General features: G+C 22.8%; 1 protein-coding gene across 2 annotated transcripts in view; it reads right to left on the reverse strand.

The window, feature by feature from the left end:
• Positions 1-19,918, reverse strand: part of LOC122853986 (protein phosphatase 1 regulatory subunit 7-like) — a 71,083-nt gene that overhangs the window by 16,705 nt on the left and 34,460 nt on the right. For both annotated transcript variants that reach the window (XM_044154400.1, XM_044154408.1), the window contains one exon: positions 10,041-10,113. The gene's annotated coding sequence lies outside the window, so the exon portion shown is untranslated. The remainder of the gene's footprint in view (positions 1-10,040; positions 10,114-19,918) is intronic.

A 19,918-nucleotide genomic window follows, 5' to 3' on the forward strand; every position in this document is an offset into this window, starting at 1 on the left:
AATATCCTTGATGCTATATGTATATTTTTTTTTCTACAGTGATGTAAATTTAATAGGTTTGTTTTTTTTTATTTGTTAAATTTTCATACAGATCATCATCATTATTGTGTGACTATAATATGAAGGACATTTTATCCGAGAAAAATAAATATATTTGATAATTATTATTAACTTGAAAATGTCATAAAAAAAAATATATGAAAAGATAAGAATGAGAAACAAGGTAAAACTAAGATTTTGTTGTAGAAAAATATATTTATCCTTCACGTTTGAGATGGTTGATCACTAAAAAGTTTCACTTTGCTAAATCTACATGACAAAATATAAAAATACTTGTATATTTCACTGCACAAAAATAATCATAACTATTATATATTTTATTTTTTGTCAAAGTAGAAAAAATATCTTGAGAATCGGATGAATGAAATTAAAAAAAAAAAAAAAACCTATTTCCCTAAATATAAAATTCACAGGTTCATTATTTTTACACGCAATCATCACTTAAATTATTCACTTTATATTAATGCTATTTTTTTTTTCATTTAAACATAAAATATATATTATTATTTAAATGAAAAAATATAAATAAAAAAATTACAACTTATACTATGTATATCCCGGAAGTTGGTTATTCGTAAAAAAAAATAAAAAAAACGCGAGGATAAACGTTGTCTGCAGTGTCCTCATGCTTGATTTCTAAAATTAAAAAAAAAATATATCTATACAGAAAAAAAAAAAAAAAAAAAAATCAGATTGCGTTGGAGATTGCAAATTGCTACGAGTATTTAATTCAGTGTCATTGTAAAAAAAAAAAACACAATGAACTGTATATTTGCAACATTGCATATTTGTGTAAATATATTATGTTAAAAATACAAAATGATTATTGAGTCCTTGGCACCAAGAAATTAATGCTCAAACAGAGGACACAGCTAAAATGACATTAATTATATTTAACTTTAAATAATACAAAATCTGTACATTGAATATATTTTTTTCTAATTGTATTTGTTTGTGATCTACTACTGTCACTTTTCTTTAACATCAATTTATAGCCAAGTCATCTTCAACATCCTGTATTTTATGTATATACATTTCTTATCGGTTTCTTCTAATAAAAATTACTTTAAAAATAATTCTCGTAACATTATAAAAGATTTATTTCTCTTTTGACTTATTATATTAGAAATCGACTTATCATTGTACAATCACGTTTTTTTTTTTATTTATCAATGATGCTTTATGGAGAACAAAAGCACCGATACTAAGTTCAAAAAAATTTATTAAGTATAACAAAAATATTTATAATTAATATAAAGAATAAATAATAATGATTATTATATTTATTATCAATATTATACTATTATTTATATTTCTTATAAATAAAATTATCAAATTGCTATTATTTTTTTAATCTTTTTTTTTTTTTTTTTGTCATCATGCACTAATTCCCAGACGAAAATAATAAAAATTTATAAATTAATAATTACCTCCTACGTTTATTAATAAACATTTTCGTCTAATTTTTGTTTTCATTAGATAAATTTAAATGTCAACTTAATAATAATAATATTAAAAACCTTAAAACTAAAATGCAAAAAAAAAAAAAATTAATTTCCTCATTTATTATTTATCATATGATGGATATTATTGTTTTAAATTTATTTATGTATATTTAAAGTATATTTTTATATCTCCTTGTTTTTAAATTTTCCAAGATTTTATATACACACATGCATTTGGTGCATAGCATATACACACATATGTGTGATTTACCAAGGTACTTTATTGTCCCAACTGGACAGGCACTTTATTACTTTATTGTATGCCGCGACCCATTCATATACTAAAAAATATATTTTTTTTTAAATTTAAACCCGTTAAAAAATGTCTTGTTTTAAATTCCTTAAATTATTTATTTATTATTTACTTTTTTTTTTTTTATTATTTTAACCAACGTTTCAAAAAATTAATTTCATTACAACACACAAACTTGGTATAAGGACAACATTTTCACCTCATATATATATAAATAAATTTCACGCAATATTATAAATAAAAAAAATAATATATATCAGTGTTGGAGATCTTATTTATTTATTTTAAAATTATTATATTATTTTTTTTCTCAAAGAAATATGTAGATTATTACTTGTAGATTTCTGGTAAGTTTCCGCGTCCTTGAGATAATTTACATTTACACATTTTTTTTTTTTTTTTCTTTATATACTTTTTATAAAATCAATGTTTTGCCACACTCTTTACACCCACTTACACGCCTCTAATATCGTCTTGCTTGTTACCAAGCCTAGACTCAATATCATGCACACTCAACCATTTACACATATTTTAAAAAAATCAATATTTAAAATAAAAAATAAATAATCAGAAGGAAAAAAAAAAAAAAAAAAAAAAGTGGTTGTTACAACACCAAAGCCAATGACCAGCGTAAAATGATGAAAAAATAAATAATCAATAAATAAATAAGCAACAGAGCAAAAAATACAATCAACCATATAATCATTATAAATTTTATAAAAATAAAAAGTTGATTTTATTCAAGTGATAAAAAAAAAAAATTGATTAACAAAAAAATAAAATATATACTTGTTGCATATTTGGAGTAAAATATTGGACGATAGAGTTGTCGCTATATGATCAATATTTTTTATATACTTTTAAACTCTCTGAAAGTTGCATATTTTTCATGATTCATGACGCACTTTCTAATGCTCGACATCCGGGCTTGCAAGAACGTCCTAAGATATTATAACGATGTGGTTATAAACTCCAAGTTACACTTGATAACCCGAGACACTGTCAATTAACATGTCAACAATCATCAAATGTTGAAATTTTTATGATTATTTTTTCTATATAAATTCTTTTTTAAAAACAACTTTTTTTTTTTTATTTTTTGTAAATTAGAAACAAACATATCAACGTTTGAATCATGTGCGAGTGTAAAAAAAAAAAAGGGGTTTAATAATGTAATAACTTAATAAGTGTTATTTGCGGTTATTAAATAATTACATTCAAGGGATGGATGAAATAAAAAAATTGATATATAAAAATAAATTTTCAATCAAGATAGAATTTATACTCAGGTAGATGAAATCGACTCGTTCATTATGTTGAGTAATTGTTTTGCCCTGAGGTTTAATTCTGCATCTTCCTCGTTAATTGAGGAATTCACACCTTGTATATTTTCTTTTTTTTTTTTTTATAAACATATATATATTTATACGAATAAAAAATAAAAAAAAAAAGAATTGTATTTTTAAATTTAAGATTTGCAGGGTGAAATAAACTGAATATACCTGATAAAGATTCAGTTTATTTTTCTTCTCGTGTGGTATCATCTATCCAAGAGACATTTAAAAAAATTAAAAAAATAAAGTCAATTTATAGGGTAGAATATAACGTTAACACGATTAAAACACTTCCTTATATCCTAGATCTAATTTCATTTAGATTTATCGATGATATTGTTTTACAAATGACCAAACAATGTCTCCCCATTAACACTAATATTTTTTTTTTTTTTAATTTGTTTAAACGTATTTAATTTAATTTAACTTTCCTTTACACAATCTACATATTTTTGTTTTTTTTTTCTTCATTATTCATTAATCATTATATTCTCTTATTATAAAAACAACAGCTTTCATCGGTTTTTTTGATTTACATTTTATCTATTTAACAACAAACGCAAAGCTGGAAAATTCTGAAAATTTGAAAATATATAAAGCAAAACCCTCTTAATATTATCCACTATAGTCTTCGAATTTTTAAACGAAACATTTGTTGTTAAATAAATAAATACAGTATAGATATATTTTGTAGCAAGGAACGTAGTCAATCTCTATATATAAATAAATATAATAAAATAATTAATTAATAATTATTAAAATTTTAGAAATTTTCTTCATGTTTTTTTATTATCATTAAAAATAAATTTATTATCTTATCTCAGTTGACATATGAAAATCTATTAATTAATCGCGTTAATTCGATAGACATTGCATCACATTGCTAATGGACTTGACCAAAAAACCAGTTTTATATTTATTTTTTTTTACCACAACAAGATGAGAAAAGAAAGACAGCGAAAGCAATACCATAAAAAGTTAAATTAAATTGAAAAAAAAAAAAAAAATAATAAAGTAAATAAAACGAAAGAAAAAAAAAAAAATTGACCAAGATCAGTCCAAAGAAGAAAAAAATAAAATAAATTTCAAAAAAAATTTTTAATTAAATCGATAAACGTTATATGATAATAAGTTTTTGATATATTATTTATTAAACACGTTTTATTATTATTTTGATTATTAACTGATGTATTTAATTGATATATATATATTATAATATTTCATAAATCAAAATAATTTTTTTTCATTCGTTGGATATATACAAGTATACGAGATGGTCTTGTGAATTTAACTATTTTTGAAATTTAAAATGTAAAAAATTTAATTCAAGTGAGGGTGTGTTTCAAGGTGTGTTTACCACATGTTAGAATTTACACGTATTTATATACTATCAGGGTTTATATATATACCGCCAACAAATATAATATATAAAAAAAAAAAATACATAAAACACTTTTAAAAGTCTGTAAAAGTTTTAGATATATATCCGCAACATTTTGTGATGTAATAGAGAATGTTTGAACGGATGTCAAAGCACATACCACCCTTCTTGTACTGCAGTGTGATTCTAGCATCAATTAAATATATATATAGGTATATATACATGAAATTGTAATAATATTCCGCCTTTTATAAAACAAACCGTACTGACATTTCGCCAACGCAAATACGACATGTACGCACGCCCCAAAGAAGCTATATATCTCTTTTGAATTTTTTTAAATAATCAAAAATAATAAAAAATAATATCGTAAAACTCTACTTGAAGAAAAATAACCCCCAAGATATTATGGAAAATATAGTTTGTAAATTATTTGATTAAAAACTTTAAAAACAAAATCAAAAAAAAAAAATACCATTCTCATCTTTTTATATAAAAAATTATCAGATAAGTAATTAACTATTGAATTTACTTTCTTTTTTTATAAATTTTTTAATTTTAAATATACAGTGTTAAACGTACACATACGACAAAATCAATATATTTATCAATTTAAAAATTTTAATTTTCATTCACACGGTCAACTTAATTAAATAATTTAAGACAATAATAATGTCAATAAAAAAGGGGAAAAAAAAAAATATATTTTACCACAAGATGATATATAAAAGCCGGATAAATAATTAAAATAATCATCAATTTACCTTTCCATCAAAACGAGTTTAATTTTTTTTTTTTTTTTTAATTTTTGTATATTATTAATATTTTTTTTTTTTTTTTTGATAATTTAATTTATTATTTATTTTTAAAATACAATAATTTGCATATATATCATAAATAATCTCAAGTTAAACTTGTTATACATATATATATTTAAAAAAAAAAAATTGCTAATTAATTTTTCAAAAAGGAGTCTGTAGGCGTTAAAGCGTGCTCATGCTTGGCAGTGGCAGTAGAAAAATAAGAGAAAAAAAAAATTACTTTAATTTAAAAATAAAATAAAAAATAAATATATATATCTACATAATAATATAAAATTATTGGTTATTACAATGAAATAACCAATTCACGATTGAAGATCGTGATCGCGACCTTGGTTAAAGTGTATGGCTTGATCCAATCATCAAACACGCACTAAGACCTTGCTTCCAAACACAATTGTCTTGTTACTATTATTTTTTTTAAATAAAATAATATTGTCAACACAATAAAATATGATTTAAAAAATATAATATTTTGTTGATGATTTATAAAGATATTAATTTACAAAAAAAAAATTGACCCCCTTTTACTTTAAATATAATTTTATATCAAAAATTAAAAATTATATTCATCTTTATTGACGCTGGCTATGGCCAATTATTTGACCACGAAATATTGCATCGTGTGTAAATATATATAACGATATATAAAGCCTCTGGTTATTTTTTGAAAGTAAGAGTCTTACTGAAGACTTTAACAACTATCAAGTTGCTTTTTTTTTTTTTTACGCCAACGCCCATCAGTATCACATATATTCAAAAATACTTTATTCAAGTATTCGGGGTAGAAAGTAACCGACTAATTTTCTCGTCTGCTTGTCAATATATATATTCACACATACAGCTACATAATAATACACTAATAATGATGAATAAATTCCTTAAACTCACTTTTCATTTTTACATATATCAAAAGGGCCTTTGATATATATTATTCATATATATTTTTAGATTAATTAATTTCTATTTTTTTTTTATTTAATTCATAATAATCCATCATCATTAGTATATTGTATAACTCAATAATTGAAATTTATTATTATTATTATTTTAAAAACAAATGTAGATAAAAAAAAAATATTAAATTTCATAATTATTAATTTAATAAAAATCAAGATTTTGTCATATTGATATTTATTATTATAATTTTTTATTTATCATGAAATTTTATAAATTTTAATTTTTGAGTTATGGGATCGTATATTTTGTTTGTTGAACAATTTATGTTTTAACTATGAAGAGTGGCACAAATTGACCAGGAAATGTCGACACTTATATTTATTTTATTTCATTTTATAATTTATTTCAGGTTTTTTTTTTACAATTTTTCTTTTTATCACATTTTTTTTTATTGGTTTTTTGCTTTCATGTTTTTTTATTATTATTTTATGGATGTTGAGTTTAGTTCGGATCAATGACTGATCAAAATTATGACTATCAAGCAAAAATATCATCACTTAAAAATTTGAAAAAACAAATTAGAAATTAATTTATATGATAGCAACAATGACAAAGTTAAATATAACTTATAATAACAAAAAAAAAAAAATACACTCATCAATAAAATATATATCTAAAAATGAATTTCCTTTTGAAAGCATGTTTTCAATTTTTATAGTTTTTGTATAGTCTTCAATTATCAACCAGTATATACCCAAATAAGAAAATGAAAAAAATAATAAAATTATTGCACAATAATATATATATGTGTGTGTTTTAATATTTTTTTTCAACCGACAAAGTAAAATCAATAAAAAAAAAAAACCCATAGATCGATGAATAATAGTGATTACGATAAAAAAAAATAAAATAAAAAATTATTGAGCTATAATTTTTATTTATTTATATATACTTATTAAAAAACAATGCGTTAACTATACATACTATCAACAATTGCATCAAACTGTGTATGTACTTTATCGATCTAAACTTGGGTGTGTATACAGCGATTTATTAAATTATTTTTATATTGCATTTGAATCAATATTCGAATGACTTTTTGTGACACCAATTTTTTTTATTTCTATTATTGAATGAGACGAGTGTGTATGTGTGTGTAGATATATTTTTAAATGAGGCATTGAAAATAATTCAAATGAAAAGAATAAAAAAAAAAAAAAAAAAAAAGAAAGGAACTTATCATTGCGCTATATTAATGAGTGACCCGTTGGCCCAATTCATCCTTTCGGCAATCATCTATAGAAATTAATTTTCAACTACTGCATTAGAGTGGGATTTGGTATGTATCAAATATATAATTTAAATCGAAGGTTATCGTTCATTAAAATTGATTTGCTGTTAATCAATAATGACTTTCAAAATATTTTACTTTGTTTTTTTTTTTTTTATATATTATTTACGCATTTTATGTTTACATAATAGAAAAAAAAAAAAAATAAATTATAATTTGTAATAATATCATGAAAATTGCAGTATGCTTATTACTTGGTGATTATTATCAGTATTGTTTTTAATATTTTAATTTTTTTTTTCATTTTTTAATGTTATTATATTTATTATGTATATTGTAAAAGTTATAAACGTTTGTATTATTACTAGTGGCAATTTTGTTCCGGGAGCAATCTACCGAGGTAATGATTGCCAACAATTTTTTTTTTTTTTTATTTTTCTATATAATGCTATATATTTTTATGTTAATGTTTGTTAGGGTGCTTACAACACACCCTTCTGATATTTTTATATATATATTTAATGAAATTTAAAGTGTAGACTAGTTTCTTCAATTTTTCGCGGTAAGAAATACAATGGTTTTATGGATATATCATATATAACGATCGCAAAATGAGAGTTGTTGAGAAGATTTTTATATAAACATTGTGGACGCTTATTACTTTTTTTTTTTTTTTTTACTATTATACTATTATATTATTTTTGTGCATTAGCAGTAAATCTATTTTTAGTGATAGTATTAGCAACAGAAAGTAATTTGACAACTATATTTATATTCTATTTTGAAATTTAAAAACCGATTTGTTTATGTCAAAAAATTTGATGGGAAAAAAAAAAAGGAAAATTGATATTGAAATGTATTTGGGATATTTATTAGAACATTTTAATCTATGCTGTTTATATTAAAGTAAACATATTGTATATGATAATGAAGGCATCCCCCCGTAAATTTTATATTTTTTATCTTATCAGTACAATTAATGTCTTGTGAATTGACATAAATTGCTCTTTTAAAAATACATGTATTTACATTTTGACCTTATGAGTTTTTATTACCCAAGAAAAGATAATCACTAGGTGTGTCTTACAAAATTTGTTGTATCTCATTGACCTTGAGGTAAAAATTAAATTATCTAATATAATTTAATATTTCAATTGTGGTAAAAATATTAGTGAGGAAAATTTTATTTAAAATTTACAATTAATTTTTTTTTTCCCTTTTATTGATGAATATATTTATTTAAAATGATTTTATGTCAATTATATATTTGACATGTTTACGTATACTATTTTTTACGTTCAAACATTTAATGGTCATATAAAAAAAAAAAAGAAAAAAAAAGTTATCAAATATTGGAATAATAAATGATATTGATACATATAAATAAATATTTTAATGTAAATTAAATCGATAGTATATAAAAGCTGTAATAAAATTTATATAACTCAATCAAATTTAAAAAAAAAAAAAAATGTTTATCAATCTAGTGTGTTTATGATATAATCATAGATATATTCTATGAGAATTTAACGAGTGCAACTCTTGAATTTACAACAATTTTGTGGGGATTACTATGCAATAATATAAAAAAATTAAAAAACAAAAATATATGAATCTATAAATTAAATAGATAATAAAAATTGACGCTAATTGAAAAAAATAATATATTAAACACCTCAAAATCTAAATAGTAAAAACAATATTTAAAAAATTATTTTTCCATTTTATTTATTTTTTAATTGAAAAAAAAAAAATTCTATTAATATATTTTTCAATAAATTATCAAGAGGTTAAATTGTTTATTACAAATTACATTTAATTTTAAATGAAAAAAAAATTATTTTAATTAAATTTAATTAATAACTAAAAATTTACAAAAAAGGAAAATATATATTTAAATTATTTGTATATTTGAATACAACCTGTTATTATTATAAATATATCATTTTAAGTAAAGTAAATATTCCACACGTGGCGCTATATATATAATAATAATTATCCAATATATATTTTTGCATACACACATAATTATAACTAATAACAATATTTCAATAAACCAATATTATTTTTAAATATTATTTTAAATAAAAAAAGAAAGTAAATATAAATAATTTTTCATCAATTATATACATATACTTGTCTCTAAAAAAATTGTATAAATTATTATTAATTATATAACTTCACGGTGAAATATTTTTTTAAAAAGTATACACAAGGTCAGTTGTTTAAAAAAAATAATATAAAAAAACAATAGTTTGTTTATTATTTTATATTGAAGCTATATTTTTATTGAAAAAATTTCAAATCGAGGTTAATCGATATTTTACCCTCCCAAAACAAAAGTCTTATAATTTTTTATGCTCAAGTATTTCAAATAAATTATAGAAGAAGGATTTTAATTAGTATTAATTATTTCATAAGGAAAAAAGAATCTGATGTTAGAATAATAAGTATATATACTTGGATAAATAAATAATAAAAATTATTTGACTCACCATTGTTGCAGTTGATGATGGAAATATTAGATTTATGTTGTCTCAGCTTGTCCTCTTGAAATTCGTCAATTATCTGCAACAAAAATTAAAATATATAATTAAAATAAATATATAAACACATGGATCTAATTATTATTAATTTATTTAATGTAAAAAATTGATTATTTTTAATTTTTTTCAAAATCAATTGGAACTTTAATTTAGCATAATTTGACATATAAGTCAAATTATAACTTTGAATTTTAACTGGGACATGTAACAGCTTGTTATGATGTCAGATTTTAAAAATATTCATAATAAATATATGAAGCTTTGTGTGTAAATATATAGATGAATCTCCATTTGGATTGGACCTCTCCAGGTGGTACATCATTTAGAAATGATAATAATTTAATAGTGCCAATACCAATCGATTATTCACTCGTTTAAATATATATAAATAAATATAAATAAACAAATATATATGCGTGCTTCAACCTGTGCGGTCTGTATTTTGATATTCAATGCACCAAAAAATATATACATCAGACATGATTTATATATATTAAACTAATCAACAAAAATTCTCTCAAAAAAAAAAAATTAAAAACTAAAAAAATACGACTCCCTGATGAGTTTAAAATAACATTTCTAAAATGATTATATTTAAATGAATTTAAAAAAAAAAAAATACATACATAATATTGGATATATATAATGTAGTAAATGTAGTAAATAATATTTTAAATTTAATATAAAATTGGGTGTTTATATTCGCGCTATAGTTGAAGGTAGCTACTTCGCACTTTTCGCGATTAATCCGTCAGGTATTGGGTGAATTCTCGTGCGGTGAGGCGTGCAAGTAGCATTTTGCGGTGACCCTTTCATGTATCTATGAAACGCCATGGGTCAACGGTGTCAAATCGTGGCCCGTTCTTAACTCCATAGATATATATATATAGCTATATGAATATACTCAGCAGCTGATGATGCTACATCGAGCATTTTATCCTAGCCTTCTTCCTTGATATACAACTCAAGTTCGGAAGCTAATATTATTTATTTTTATTTTACCCATCTTTCTTTATAACCCAGTATCATATTTAATAATTATATCTCTATATATAATACCACGGATATATTATAAATTCATAAATGATGAACTTTTATATATTTGTTAAACAAAAAAAAATATGATATAGCTTATAATAATATCAATTTAAAGATATAGATAAAAAGATAAATGTAAATGATAAATATAAATAGATATTTAGATTTTAGATATATACGAACTTGTTTAAAATGGGTGGTTTATGAATTTGATAAGAATAAATATGTGTTGATGTTGTTTTTGTTGTTAACGGTTTTCTTGATTCAACACATGTTGTACGTAAAGATGTAGTCCTTTATTTATACACTTTTTTTTTCTATTTTCAAATTTTATATTTAAATAAAATATATATGTATATATATAAAATAGTAATAGTTGTATAGTTATATTAGATTCTGAGGGACTATTCAACGTGAAAAGAGAAATCCTGGAATAAATACGTTCGTCCTTCGTTTTTGCATTCTCAATGTGCTTGGTCGCGTGACTTTTATCGATAAGACACGAACAGTGTTTATTCATGACGAGGTCTTTTTCATTTTGTTTTTTAATACATATATATATATATGTTTGTTTTTATACTATTCAAGAAGAATGTTTAATCCAATGAGGCCAAATACGGATGATAAGCTTTTTTTATTTTTTTTTTTTTTGATATATTTTTAACAAAAAACATATAAAATATTGTAATAATTATTGCTTTTTAAATATTAACAAGTTAATTCAAAAAGCTCATTATGATTAAAACTAATCTTGAAACTTTTTTTATTATCAAATTTTTATATTTTAATTATAAATGTCCAAATGATTCCCCCTCAAAATTAGACCTATTATATCAATTTATTTTATAAAACCATAAATATTACATGTACATGCATGAATATATTTTTTTTCAATAAAGAAAATAATTGTAACAATATAACTATTTTGTGTATATAATCATAAACTAATATTCAAATCATAAAATTGCGTTGAAAATCGTCAAAGTACAGGAATATAAAAATTAAGAGGGAAAGCGTGTTGTACATTATACATTTTTTTTTTCTTTTCATAGTTAAACGTTTTATTCACAGTTTTGCATGGATATAATTCAATGACTTGCAAACATGTTTTTAGACTAGTATACAATCTATATACAACAACAAAAAAATATCATCATATAACAAATGAAAATAAGAAAAAAAATTGCCAAATGCGAAAAAAAAAAAACATTAAAATAGTTTAGTAATTTTTATTGAGAGAAAATAATAATAAATAATAAAATAAAGTTAAAAAAAAAACATTAAAAAATAAAAAATAAAATAATAATAATAATAAATACAGATCATATATATGTATTGTTGAATGATTGTAGAATAAAAGAAGCAGGTGGGTGGAGAGACAGAAGCATGTACTTATGTACTACTGCATAATGTGTTTTAAGATATATACATAATAGAGTATAATATTATTAAATATACATATATATTGATACTCTTTTTCATTCTTAAATATGTATGGCAGACATATATCCTGTGAACCAAAGTGTGTGACGCTACAGACTTTAATATAGAGAAGACTCGTCTTTATATATAGATAAACTTTGGCGATAGAATGAAATCCCCTTTTATTTATATTTTTTTTTTTTAATTCTTTTATTTCTTTTTTTTTTTTTTTTTCCCGTACCTATAATAAGTACGGGTTCGCGACGTACGTGAGAATCGGAACGGTTACGCGATCAAGAAGACGTTCCCGCGATCGCCTCGCCCTCAACCCGGAGACTACAAACTTATATTTACTATTACATATATATGTATGTGTGTATATATGTCTTGTGTTGTTTTCTAATACTGCATTTATTATTATTGCACACACCTATATATATATGTACATCTGATTATCTTGAAAAATACATGAAAAAATATTATAAATTTTTTTTTTTTTTTTTTTTCGTTTAAATAATATTATTATTATGATGAAGATTCACTTTGTTTTATAATGACAGAATTAAACCTAAGGCATATTTTTTATTAATATATACCTTGAATTATACTATCAGAATATTATTTTCTTTTTTTTTTTTTTATTTTTCATTTTGACTCACTTTCGTTTACATTAAAATCTACGAGTTCAGGAAGTTTTTGCGTCCGACAGTTTTATTATACCCTCAAGTATTGTTTAAAAAAAAAAAAAAAATAGTTTTTTTATTATTTTAATACTTTAACAAATATATATATATAAATATTAAATATAAATGTTAACTTATTTTATGATTTTTCTCTCTTCCATTCACTTGGTATATCATTATCATCGTCAAATAATAAACTACATATTTTTTTTTATTTTTTATTTTTATGCTAATTTTTTAACGCTCAATTTGTTTGTGAAATTTTACTTAATATTTTTTTAACTATATGATGAAATTTTTATATATTATTTTTTTTTCATTTCATGTTGGAATTTAATTTTTTTTAAATTAATTTATTCATGTATGTGGAGTAAAGGCGTGAGTCATCAGAGATGTCTAGTTTATTAGATGAAAAAAAAAATAAATAAATAAATATTTTCTATAGGTATAAACTATAGTAAATATATTATAAACTAAATTAATTAAATAGTCAATTAAAAATTTTGTTACATAAATAGTTGAAATAACTTGCAAGTTATATATACATTTGATGTATTGATTAAAAAAAAAGATAATTTTTTTTTTTTATAACTTTCGCTTATGTATTTTTGTCATTAGATGATGTGAGCAAGTCCAGTTAATATCTAATTATTTTTTTAGAAATAAACTAAACATCTGTTACAATATATATATGTAAAAAAAATAAATATATTTTATTAAGACATTATGGGATAAAATATATATATACAGCAGCCCACTATTGAACACAATACTGTCATTAAACAAAGTAATAAAATCACAAAAAAGGTGGGTGATGTGATAACTAACTGTTGACGTATCTTAAATAAAATGTTTTTTATATATATTCATAAACATGTGTACACATATAGTTTAACATCATTATGTTTTAGTATTGCTTATAACTCAACTATATCGATATCCGTATGAAAAAATTTAAATCGAACGGAAAACAGCATCCGCTTTGAGCAGTGCGTCTGCCATGTGCCGATAAAATAGTATAAAATAATGTTGAATGTATCAATATTATTACACGCAAACACTATGAATCTATGTATATACCTAAACAAAAGAAATAAAATTTTTCTATTTTTAAATTGATACAGAGAAAGGAAACAAAAAAAATAAAAAAATTTTATATCAAGAAGAAAATAGAAAAGAAAGATGAAGTATAATAAAAAAAAAAAAAAAAATTGAAATCTTTACGAGGCACGATCTCGTTTGTCGATTTCGTCCAACATTATACTGGACTTTGTTGTAAATAGTGTATTTTTTTTTTTTTAATTTTTATTTCTTATTCCATTGAATTATTCATGCTATCTTTTACTGCGATTAGCCACGAGGCTTGCATTAAACTACAACCAATCATAGTTCCCAGAAATTTGCCCTTTTCTTGTATATTTAAAAATAAAAATTATTAATCAATAAATAAATATAGATTATTTATATATTTTATTTTAATGATGATATAAAAAAAAAAAAAATTATTTTCTTATTAAAAATTTTTTAAAAATAATTTATAGGTTTATTGTTTTAATGATAACATTTTGTATTAAATATATATACAACAAATGATAAATGAAAATGAAAATAGTGCCATTCATAAGATATACGTTCATTCATACAATCACAATGAATATCAGTAGCTGTGATGTGTTACAAGAGAAAGATGTTAAAAAGGTTAATAAAAATATATTTTATTAAAAAAAAAAAAAGGGAAGAAAAAAATAAAAGTAAATGATATTAAATATAAAAGATCGCAATGTTTGTCTACTGATTTGTACAAGCAACAAATGTTTTTAATGTTGAATACCATAGAGTATACTACATATATATATGTATATATTTTTGTATCCTATTGAACACCTCCGTGTCATCCGGCCATTCAAACTGCACACGCTCATGAAGCACACGCCGCATTTATTCACCTACGCTCGCCTCCTCTTTTCATTTATATTTTTTCCTATTTATTTATCATTAATTTATTTATTTATTTTTTTTTTTCAAATATCATTTATTTATACTGATTTTTATTCTAAATTTTGTCATCTCTTGTTTTCATGTTTATATTTAAAGGGATTGCAATCCATTATCTCGATGAATTTACCTATTCTACCCACGACATCCAAAAGAGATGTGTTTTTATTTTTTCTGATGATATGATATTTTTTTTTAACAACTACATAAATAAAGATAAAAAATAAAATACATTGAAATTTAAATTTAATTATATTTTGCATGTAAATTTAAATTGTAATTGAATATTCGAAAAAAAAAAAAAAAAAAAATTATAATTTTATATTCATCCGGTAGTATCTGTTATTGAGAATAAAATTCAATTACCTAGTTTTAGTATTTTTTTTTTTTTTTAAATTTAAGATATTCATATAGAACATCATCATATACTTAGTCTGACCCATAATGTTTATTTCTACTTACTAAGTATTTTTTTTCTATATACTAATGAACGAAAAAAAAAAAAAAAAAGATTTTAATTCTATATTCATCCGGTGAATTTTATATTTATTTTAAATATCTAAATTTTAAAATTCAATAAATTAAAAAATATAAATAATATAATGTGTATTAATGCATTAATCATTTATATGGTTCAGATGTAAGATGTTCAACGTGCTTCCTGATATAGTTTCATCAAAGTGGGCGTTAAATAAAATATATAGTATTTTCTGGACAATGTCCACAATGTTGAATTGATATTTTCAAAAAAAAAAAATATATAATAATAGAAAAATATATCACATTGTTTTTAATAAAACTACTTGTTTTTGTTGTTGACTTGAATAGATATATATTTTTTTTAAATGTCCACCCATCAAAACACATAGCAAATGATAAATTGTTTTAAATTTAAAATATAAAAAATAAATTTTCATATCAAATATATCAAATGACTCACTCACTGGGCTTTATTTTATATTTAATTTATGGGGGGCTAAAAGTCAGGTGTAGCCTTTCCCTTCATTATATGCGCGGGTGCATATGTGCACTCATCCGTACGTACACATATTTATATATATATGTATATGTAAATGTTGATCAGCTCAACTCGACCTGAATCAAAACCCTGAATCTTTCAAATTTGATCATTACTTTATATATTTCTGTTTTTATTTTTTTTTTCAATTGGCTTCATAACACTTTCTGTTTTTTTTTTTTTAAATTATATATATATACTCTCCTTGTCATTTTACATTGACTATAACTAGGGAAAATTAAAAACAAATTATATATCTTTTGATAAAAATAAATATGTAATACAATTTGCTTAACAAGCCCGACTATAAAAACCACCATTTTTTTTTTTTTATAATTTTATTATTCATCAGAGAATTATAAAGATTAAAAATATTTGTAACAATTATAATTCCATGTTGGGAATTGATGTCTTTTGGGTATAAGCGCATCACCTTGAGAATTGCTTCTTCCTGACCTTAAATAAGGCAAGGCACGTCCTCGAGCTACATAACATTTTTTTTATTTATAATAATAAACATAAATATTTCCTTTTTTTTTTAATTCTTCAAGTATACATACATGTATATATATAAAATAATATTATGCGTATGGAAAACGATGTTCACATTGGCGCAGTGTTACCACTTCGCAAATAAATTTTTTAACGTGATTTATTAAAAGATAAATTGAAGCATGTATATACTATAGTTTTAATGTAGTTGGTATATAGATAGATATAACTGTACCAGGGCGATTGGTATTAGCCGATTATCTGTGGTAAGATAGCATTGGGTGCAACCGGTCCTCCAGTTTATATATATATATATACATGCTCTGAAAGATCACCTCTCTCATTTTGCCTTCTATATATACCGGTATGCGCTCAGCGTGACCGTTAGTCCACTATGAGTGCGGATAAACTATCCCGGACAAACAAAGTTAATAAGCAATATCTAACGTAAAAGGGGAACCGCCCGTCGTTACATGCATTTATTGTCTCTCTTTCACAACTGCACATTTAATAATCCAAAAAACTTCAATATATACTTGCAGGGTTCTTTATCTATTCTTGTTGTATTTTGCATCACAATTTTATTGTAAATAAACGCAACATGTAGCTGGATAATTGACTGAGTCTTTAGCACACACTGCAATCTTTCTCTTTTTCCATTTTTTTTTTCTTTCATCTTTCTTTTATTATTTATAATATTTATATATATATATAGTATAACGCATTTAATAAAATCAACAATGACGATGATTAATTTTAAACTTTCCTTCAAAAAATATGCTATATCTATTTTTGTTTTTTTATTTATAATTAAAATTCATTTTGTATTTTCAAATTCTTTTTGATATAATATCTCAAAGTGAAAGTAAATCATCGTCAATATATATTTATCATGAAATATAATATGTATATCAATTGACCGATGGTCATCAGGAAGGTATTACATTATTAATGTCGCAACCTAAATTTTTAATTTGTTTTTTTTTTTAATAGAGTTTATAGTCAGCTAACAATTATTATACAATTCAATTTTTTTTTTTAGCCAGAGGCAAACTTTTGATATGATCGTAATCTTTGAGGGTAATATTTGTCAAGAATTTATGAGTAATTATAAATTACAACATATTTGAACGATGCCACTGAATTATATAGCCATATTCAGTATTTTATTTTTATTTATGAAATATATTTAACTTTTTTTTGTAAATAAAAAAAAAAAATATTGAAGATAATAAACATTTGTTGTTATTGTTGATGTTTAAGAATTTTATATATATTTACAGCTGTTTGAAAAATATTGCGGATGGCAGGAGTGAAAGGTCCACGCCTGTGCCCCAGGGGCTTCTTCATGTTTCTCGGCGCAAGGGCGATTTTTTTTTTTAACCAACAACTGTAATATGGACTTACGTTGCTTACAACACAATCGAAATTATATTGCAATATAACAGCCAGGAAGCTGTGAATGTATTCTTCATAATTTATAAATTAAAAATATTCATATATTTCTTTTCTTTTTTGACCTTCAATCGATCAACATTGATAAATTATAATTCAATCATTATATTCATTTGATATTAAATTATTAATTATTTTTAAATATATTTATTATTTAATTATCTAAATATGACATTTATTTCAAATAAAGCTTGAATTAAATATAAATCTCCGACAGTATATTTATACAAAATAATTTATAATTTTAATCGTAAAAGTCATGTATAAATTTGTAAAAGAAAAAAAAAAATAAATAAAAGTCAGCTTGTCAACAATCTTAGTGATGATAAAAAGTTTTTTTTTTTTTTTTGTTTTTTCATTTTACGTTATCGTGCTTTATATATTACGTATGTAACATTAAAAAATATATTATTTTTTTTATTATTTTTTCTGCAATTTGACACGCTTCTTTGCCACTGCTCGAGTAGACTAAGATTATCCGATTATCTTAGCGCGCTTTCTAAATGATATCAATGGACCAACTGTCACAAATTCTCGCACAAATATAAATATACATATATATATAAATTTATAATACATATCGCAGACTATATACGCCCATATTTTTAAACCCACGTTTTAAGTGTCTTCATTTCATAATCTACTTCTAATATATATATATATAATTTTTTTTTTTTGTTCTTCTTCATCCTTCATGTCTCTTGATATTGTATAACAAAAAAAAAAAAATTATATATACTTGATCATATACATAAAAATAAATATGAAAATAAGTATCACTCAGTAGCCAGCTCTTACAAACACTTTTTGAGTAGGAAGTGTATATATATAATATCATAACCTATATGGATATACGCGAGAGATGATTGTAATGTCATGGGAGGGCAAAAGTGAAAGATTCAAAAAAAAAAAAAAATTATAAATAATAAGAAAGACGAGGATAAAGAAAAAAAGAAAAGAAAAAAAAAGTGCCATGTGGGGATCATAGATAAGTGGGTGGAGTCCATAACACGTGGTTACTCAACAAGATGTCCTCGAGTTATCATGATAAGAAAGGCCATCCTGAGGACACGCCTAGACTATAGCTATTTTGCCAGGGTAAATTTGATAAGAATCAACATGTCAGGAACTCGGGAGTCTACATATACATACACCGCAATGAAGAAAAGGATTAAAAAAAAAAAAAAAACATCAAAAGGAGTGTGGTATATGCAGTGTGCTCTCTAGCTCCTTGAAATTATAGACTAAACGAATCAATGCATCTCTCTCTTTTTTCTATTAAAATTTTTTTTTTTATTTGGAAGCAAAGATATCTATTGAACTGTGCAAATCCATTGGTAGAAAATTTTCGAATACCATTTGTGGCTTATCAGAGTTTAACGATAGTATATAACATTATATATATATTGGTTGCTTCTGCTATTTTCTTTTTGCTGTTTTAGCTACTGACTATATTATATTCTTCGTTGCAACATATAAGAGTCAAAGACTACGACGAAGACTTACAGTCTTATGTCGACGCGCCCGTTGACCGTTATACTTCCGTGCGTTAAGTGGCAGAGTATACAGTTCATCTTATTCTTCTTTTGCTTCTTCTTTATATTTTTTTTTTTTCATTTTTTTATTTCTTGTTCATGATAGTCAAGAAATAAAATAGACTCACTGTTGATCTCGTTTCAGAAATTCTCGCATACTGATGTAAATTCATGATTTTGTATGGATGA

Source organism: Aphidius gifuensis, linkage group LG1 (assembly GCF_014905175.1).
Source record: "Aphidius gifuensis isolate YNYX2018 linkage group LG1, ASM1490517v1, whole genome shotgun sequence".
NCBI lineage: Eukaryota > Metazoa > Arthropoda > Insecta > Hymenoptera > Braconidae > Aphidius > Aphidius gifuensis.